The sequence below is a fragment of the Heptranchias perlo genome, unplaced genomic scaffold, assembly GCF_035084215.1.
Source record: "Heptranchias perlo isolate sHepPer1 unplaced genomic scaffold, sHepPer1.hap1 HAP1_SCAFFOLD_529, whole genome shotgun sequence".
In the NCBI taxonomy this organism is placed as follows: domain Eukaryota; kingdom Metazoa; phylum Chordata; class Chondrichthyes; order Hexanchiformes; family Hexanchidae; genus Heptranchias; species Heptranchias perlo.
In genome coordinates, this window is record NW_027139547.1 from 124217 (window position 1) to 132336 (window position 8120).

Here is an 8120-nt window from a genome sequence, read left to right on the forward strand (position 1 = left end):
ACGGCACTTTGGTCTTTCTCGTCTCTCTTCACTGACAGAAAAGTCACCGTGAGGCATCCAGTCTAAAAATGACCGTGGTAATTATTCTATGAAGATTTAACCTGTTTGTGTGACAGTCCTGAGTCTACCATTTAAGGCTGGTGTTAACTCATTTAAAATAAACCCGTTTAAAATAAATGGGTTATGAATTGTGATTTCCGTGAAGCCAATGTTCCATTGCTTTATATGATTCATGTGCCTGCTCTCCGACAACAGGGTAAATGGTGGAATATCAGCCCTGCTCAGCCGGCAATGATCACGGTACATTTTCTTGCAGACAAAACACACATTGAAACCCTGGAACTTTGAGGCGATGAATCCTGAGGGAAAATGAAATTAGGGCTCGAACCATCAAACTTTCACACCAACCGATAGCACCACCGAGACAGGTGAAGAATTCACCCACTGAACCAGTAACTCACTGAGCTGAGCTTTTTGATTGCAGTGACCAATAGAACAGCTGTCTACTGTCAGTTTACTTTTCCAAAATGAATGGTTGAAACTTGCAGGAGTGAAAATCCAACGAGCCGGTCTTCACTCTTAAACCAGCAACTGTGAAGTTAAGAGAAACGTGCCGGAGAAATACTCGATTTCAGCGCGGTGACACTGGGCCAGAGTAAAGCTCAGTTAATATGATCGCCGAGTGGTGAGAGGGTGGATTTGGAATTCCTGAGCGACCGCACTGCGCATTTTCCAGATCTGCTTGGAGCACCAATCCCTTCAATTCATCACTTACAGGGACAATTCGATTCTCGGTTTCTTTTCCCTGAGCTTGGTGAAATTTTTAAAAATTGAAAGCGACCAATATCAGAGCGAACCTCGTCACCGACATGCTCACAGATACAGAGCGGCCACACTCTACTTCAGTGAGATGAAAGACCAGAGCGGTTTCAAGGTCGAATGTAATTGCAAAGAAAGCTCGATCAATGAAAGTGCAGGTCATTGAGGTGCCTTGAAAGTCCTGATTGTTTGAACTGAATTTCTTCCGAAAGCGCTTGAGATTCAGGTGGAGTGATTTGGGGACTTCCTTTCCCTCTTTGCAAAAGTTTGAACCGCAGATCAAGATCAAAAGTCCCGGGCTAAATTCGGGATTCGCCGGGATATGAACCTCGCATCGAGAATTATACCCCGACCTCAATGAGCCCAGAAACAAGAACGTGTCGTCACATTTACGTGTCACGGTCACATTCTAAACTGGTTTGTCCTGTACTGTACATTACTGTCTAAATATTACAGATAAGCAGAGCACTTGAGCTGTCACAGCTGTGACTTTGACTTTTCTCCCTCTCCTCTCGATCTCCCCGGCAACTGCCACTAACCACAATCTTCTCTCACACTTCTCCATCAGGAAGTTCCGAGCCTCGGTTTTCAAATGAAATAACGCCCATCTCTCCAATCACCGACAGCCCAGAGAGAGTTTCATAATTTCAGCTCCCACTTTACCCAAATCCTCCTTAAAGTACCATGAAAATAATTGTCCTTAAGTCACTAATAATATAATTAAGAACTTTTATTGTCTGGGGTTTTGTTTCAGATTCCACGGCTTTTAAAGATCTGCTGATGTTTAACGAATCGCCTCTTGGTTGGAGGCTTCTGTGTGGGAAAGATCAGGAAGCGATAATTGAGAGACCGAGGATGAAGCTGTTTGATGGGAGCACTGGGGACACAGACCGTGCGCGGCTCCAGTGGAGCAATCGGTCAGCGCGCGTTATTTCTACAATAATTATACACTCGAGAAATGCTGGGGTTGTGAGTTTCAGCGCCATCTAAAGTAGTTGAACCTTCTAAACATTTTGACTGGAGTTCAAGGTACAACCGGTTCCATAACACATCGACTTCTTCATGTCCCCATGTGGGCACTGAGGCTCCTCTGGCCTCCCGTCTTGCAATAGCAGGTGAGAGTTTATTTATTTATAGGAGGGAGAGGGGGCGATTGGCGAGAGCTGAAATGGTAAAGCGGCCGGCACGACATCTTTAAATCTAAAGAACCAAACACACAATTCTTCTTTCCGTGAAGCAGGGATTCATCGGTTTGAAGTGTCGTGTAGGGAAAATTCGGGAGGCAAATCTGCTGCCTGGTGTCACGGTGTAACGGGTGAAATTATTCAGCTTTCAATTGTTGATCGGCTGAAATGTCGAGAGGCCTTTTCCAGCTCCCGTGTGGAACAAGTTTAGCTTTTGAACCATTGGGTAAAGTGTTTTTTTTAATTGCTGCGAACGAATGACAAGAAATTTTGTACAAACAAGAAGAATTGTAAAATCACGAGTTCGCTGTCCATGTTTCTTACATCATGTTCAACAGAAACAAGGATTCTCCTCAACACGTTGCTGAAAATTGTAAAAAGGAATTCTCCCCTTCTTCTCCATCGACAGGGATAATTCAGAGTCCCACCATGAATCTGTATGATGGAAACCAATCTTATAGCGAGCCTGGATAGCTCAGTCGGTAGAGCATCAGACTTTTAAAACAGGTGGTGATCTGAGGATCCAGGGTTCAAGTCCCTGTTCAGGCTAAAAGTTTTAAAACAGCTGGCAAGTTCTGCTTTTCCAGCGGACCAACATCAGCGAAAGGAGCAAGAATTGGCCATTCAGTCCCTCGAGCCTGCTCCGCCATTTGATAACGTCATCGCTGATCTTCGGCCTCAAATCCACTTTCCCGACCTATCCCCATATCCCTTGAGTTCCTTCGTGTCCAAAATTCTATCTACCTCAGTTTTGAATCTATTCAATGGCTCAGCATCCACAGCCCTCTGGGGTGGAGAATTCCAATGGTTCACAACCCTCTCAGTGAAGAAATTATTCCTCATCTCTGTACCAAATGGCCGGCCCCTTATCTTGGGATTATAACCATTAGTTGTGGACTCTCCAGCTCGGGGAAACAGCATCCCAGCATCTACCCTGTCGAGCCCTCTAAGAATTTTACATGTTTCAATGAGAACACCTCATTATTGTAAACTCCAGAGAATATAGGCCCATTCTGCTCAATCTCTCCTCACAGGACAACCCTCTTATCCCAGGAATCAATCTAGTGAACCTTTGTTGCACCCACTCTAAGGCAAGTGTATCGTTCCGCAGGTAAGGAGATCAAAACTGTACACAGTACTCCAGATGTGGTCTCACCAAAGCCCTATATAATTACAGCAAGACTTCATTTTCCTTGTACTCCAACCACCTCGCAATAAAGGCCAACACACCATTTGCTTTCCTAATTGCTTGCTGCATCTGCATGTTAACTTTCTGTGATCCGTGTACAAGGACACACAAATCCCTCTGAACACCAACATTTCATACTCTCTCACCTTTTAAAAGATATTCTGCTTTTCTATTCTTCCTACCAAAGTTAATAACCTCACATTTCCCCACTTTATACTTCATTTGCCAACTTCTAGCCCACTCACTTAACCTGTCTGTATCACTTTGCATCCTCTTTGCGTCCTCCTCACAGCTTACTTTCCCACCCAGTTTTGTATCGTCAGCAAACTTGGATACATTACACTCGGTTCCTCATCTAAGGCATTAATATAGATTGTAAATATCTGAGGCCCAAGCACTGATCTTCACGGCACCCCACTAGTTACAACCTGCCAACCCGAAAATGAACTGTTTATTCCAACTTTCTGTTTTCTCTACGTCATCAAATCCCCAATCCATGTTAATATATTACCCAGAATCCCATGAACCCTAATCTTGTTCAACAAACTTTTGTGTGGCACCTTATCGAATGCCTTTTGAAAATCCAAATATTCTACATCCACTGGTTCTCCCTTATCTACCCTGCTATCAACACCCTCAAAACCTCAAATAGATTTGTCAAACACGATTTCCCTTTCATAAAACCGTGTTGCATGTGCCTAATCATATTATGATTTTCTAAGTGCCCTGTTACCACGTCCCTAGTAATAGATTCTCGCAATTTCCCTCCTACTATTGTCAGGCTAAAGGTTCTGTAGTTCCCTGTTTTCTCTCTCCCTCTTTATTGAATAACGGGGTTACATTTGGTACCTTCCAATCCATGGGGACCTTTCTCGTATCATGGGAACTCTGGAAGATAAAACCAGTGCATCCACTTTCTCTGCAGCCACCTCTTTTTAAACCCAAGGATGTCGGCCATCAGGTCCAAAGAATTTGTCAGCTTTTAGTCCCATTAATTCCTCCAGTACTTTTTCTTTACTAATCTTAATTGCTTTAGGTTCCTGTACATTTCCAGCACCCTGCACATTTGTAGCATGACTTCACTGCTTTTGTGCTCCATCCCCCGAGACATTAAAGCCAATATTCCGTTTGCCTTCCGGATTACCTGCTGCACCTGTATGTTGAATTTTGTCTTTCTTGCACGAGGAAACCCAAATCCCTCCGTACTGCAGCATTTTGTAGTATTTCTCCATTCAAATAAAAAAGCAAAATATTTTTTTCCTCCCAAAGTGAATGACTTCACATTTTCCCACATTATATTCCATCTGCCAATTTTTTGCCCATTCGCTTAACCTGTCAATATCCCTTCGCAGACACGTTGTGTCCTCATTGCAACTTGCTTTTCCACCTATCTTTGTACCATCAGCAAATCTGGCCACAAGACACTCTGTTCCTTCATCCACATCATTGATATACATTGTAAATAATTGAGGCCACAGTACTGATCCCTGCAACACCCCACGAGTGAGATGAAATGCCTATAAATTTCCGCTCCTCCTATTGGTCCGGAACTCTCCTTAATCGCCAGGCGGGATTAATTGTGAGACTGGCGGTCCCGAGGTGCATTTGGAAAATAAAAATTAATTGAACCCTTCAGTTGCAACATTTAATAAAACGAAATTAATAAAAGTCACTGAAAAATTTTTTTCTGGAGTTCACCAAATTCGGGGTGGAGGGGGGGCTTCTATGCTGTGTGTTTGTGCCGGTTTTAATGGCTCGAAGCGCTGGGGTTTCAGTTTATTTTATTATCCTTGGTCCAAACGCGCTCTCCCTGCTTCTGATGTCTTTGTTTTTCGGCCTGATATTAAGATCATCAATGGCGGCTGCATCACCCAGCATGCAGCGCGGTGCAGATTGTGCCCTATCTGAATCAGTGGAGCCCAGCACGCAGGCGCAGTAGTGACTCATTATCGGTCAGTGTGTCCTGAGCATGCGCGGCCAGTCGAGGCTGCGGGAGGAGCGCGTTCGGTGCAGGTCAGAGGATCGGAGCAAGAGGCTCAATAAACCCCGGGGCCCGGGTCCGGGCTCAGGCCCAGGCTCAGGCTTTACAAACCCCGAGTGCGGCCCCAGACCCGAATATAAAACAGTGAACATTATCCCCCCCTCACTACCCGCCGGGAAATGAAGGGGAAATGGGGATCGGTCAGGGAGCGTCTGTAAATGAAGGGGAAATGGTGATCGGTCAGGGAGCGTCTGTAAATGAAGGAGAAATGGTGATCGGTCAGGGAGCGTCTGTAAATGAAGGAGAAATGGTGATCGGTCAGGGAGCGTCTGTAAATGAAGAGGAAATGGTGATCGGTCAGGGAGCGTCTGTAAATGAAGGAGAAATGGTGATCGGTCAGGGAGCGTCTGTAAATGAAGGAGAAATGGTGATCGGTCAGGGAGCGTCTGTAAATGAAGGAGAAATGGTGATCGGTCAGGGAGCGTCTGTAAATGAAGAGGAAATGGTGATCGGTCAGGGAGCGTCTGTAAATGAAGGAGAAATGGTGATCGGTCAGGGAGCGTCTGTAAATGAAGGAGAAATGGTGATCGGTCAGGGAGCGTCTGTAAATGAAGGAGAAATGGTGATCGGTCAGGGAGCGTCTGTAAATGAAGGAGTAATGGTGATCGGTCAGGGAGCGTCTGTAAATGAAGGAGAAATGGTGATCGGTCAGGGAGCGTCTGTAAATGAAGGAGAAATGGTGATCGGTCAGGGAGCGTCTGTAAATGAAGGAGAAATGGTGATCGGTCAGGGAGCGTTTGTAAATGAAGGGGAAATGGTGATCGTCAGGGATCGTCTGTAAATGAAGCAGAAATGGTGATCGGTCAGGGAGCATCTGTAATTGAAGGAGAAATGGAGATCGGTCAGGGAGTGTCTGTAAATGAAGGAGAAATGGTGATCGGTCAGGGAGCGTCTGTAAATGAAGGAGAAATGGTGATCAGTCAGGGAGCGTCTGTAATTAAAGGAGAAATGGAGATCGGTCAGGGAGCATCTGTAATTGAAGGAGAAATGGAGATCGGTCAGGGAGTGTGCACATGAAGGAGAAATGGTGATCGGTCAGGGAGCGTCTGTAAATGAAGGAGAAATGGTGATCGGTCAGGGAGCGTCTGTAAATGAAGGAGAAATAGTGATCAGTCAGGGAGCATCTGTAAATGAAGGAGAAATGGTGATCAGTCAGGGAGCATCTGTAATTGAAGGAGAAATGGCGATCGGTCAGGGAGCGTCTGTAATTGAAGGAGAAATGGCGATCGGTCAGGGAGTGTCTGTAATTGAAGGACTGGTGATCGGTCAGGGAGCGTCTGTAAATGACGGAGAAATGTGATTGGTCAGGGAGCATCTGTAAATGAAGGCGATATGTGATTGGTCAGGGAGCGTCTACAAATGAAGCAGAAATGATGATCAGTCAGGGAACGTCTTTAAATGAAGGAGAAACGGTAATCGGTCAGGGAATGTCTGTAAATTAAGGAGAAATGGTGATCAGTCAGGAAACTTCTGTAAATGAAGGAGAAATGATGATCGGTCAGTGATCGTCTGTAAATGAAGGAGAAATGGTGATCTCTATATCTTTATTCATCCGAGCTCGAGCTTTGGATGCTGTTCCTTTCCTCCTCGTGGGAATCTGTCTACTCTGTACCCAAACCAACTCCTCCTTGAAGGCCTCCCATTGTTCAATTACTGTTCTGCCTGACAATTTTTGATTCCAATTCACCTGGACAAGATCCCTTTTTAACTCACTGGAATTTGCCCTCCTCCAGTTCAGAATTTTCACATTTGACTGTCCCCTGTCCTTTTCCATAAATATTCTAAACCTAATGAGATTATGATCACTGCTGCCCCACTGAAACATGCTCCACCTGCCCCACTTCATTCTCCACACCGAGCCCACTGCTGTACTCACACTCTCTCACTCACTCTCTCACACTCACTCCCTCCCTCACGTTCACTCTTTCATACTCACTCACATTCACACACATTCACTCTCACATTCACTATCTCACACTCTCTCACTCACTCACATTCACTCACATTCACTCTCACATTCACTCACACACTCACTCACACTCACTCTCTCACATTCACACTCTCACTCTCACATTCACACTCTCACATTCACTCACACTCTCTCTCTCACACTCACATTCACTCTCTCACATTCACTGTCTCACATTCACTCTCTCACATTCACTCTCTCACATTCACTCTCTCACATTCACTCTCTCACATTCACTCTCTCACACTCACTCTCTCACCCTTTCACTCATGGTTTCGGGCCACTGAAAGATGATGTGATGAGTTTGGATTTCAGCACAGGGAAGAGGGAGATTGTGTGGGATGGGGATTTACAGCTTTGAGGCACAAGAGAGGAAAGAAGGTTTTGTCGAAACTAGAATTATCTGTTCTGAATTTCTACCCTGTACTTACAGTGATGACTTTTATAAACTCCTTTATAGGGTATTAGATGGGGAGGATTTGCAGAGGGAAACTCAAACCAAACAGCACGCCAAGATCTGACAGAGTCACTCGATTCATCAGGACCTGAATATCATCGGCCTTTGAATGTGGAAGGAGAAATGTTTGTCTGTTCTAACTGTGGGAGAAGATTTCAAACATCAGTGTGAGTGGGAAAGCACCGAGACACACACACCCGAGTGAGAGTGTTCCAGTGCACTGACTGTGGAAAGAGCTTTAACCAGTTACACAGCCAGAAAAAACATTGCACCATTCACAGCGGGGAGAAACCGTACACGTGTTCTGTGTGTGGACGAGGTTTCAACTGATCGTCAAACCTGGAGAGACACAAGGACACCCGGACCATGGAGAAACCGTGGAAATGTGGGGACTGTGGGAAGGGATTCAATTACCCTTCAGAGCTGGAAATTCATCGACGCAGTCACACTGGGGAGAGACC

At 45.2% G+C, this 8120-nt stretch overlaps 1 non-coding gene across 1 annotated transcript; it reads left to right on the plus strand.

Moving 5' to 3' along the window:
* The first annotated feature begins 2467 nt into the window (after positions 1–2467).
* Positions 2468–2552, plus strand: trnak-uuu (transfer RNA lysine (anticodon UUU)). The gene is given in 2 exon segments: positions 2468–2504; positions 2517–2552. It is a non-coding gene; the product is annotated as a tRNA-Lys (tRNA).
* The last annotated feature ends 5568 nt before the right edge of the window (positions 2553–8120 follow it).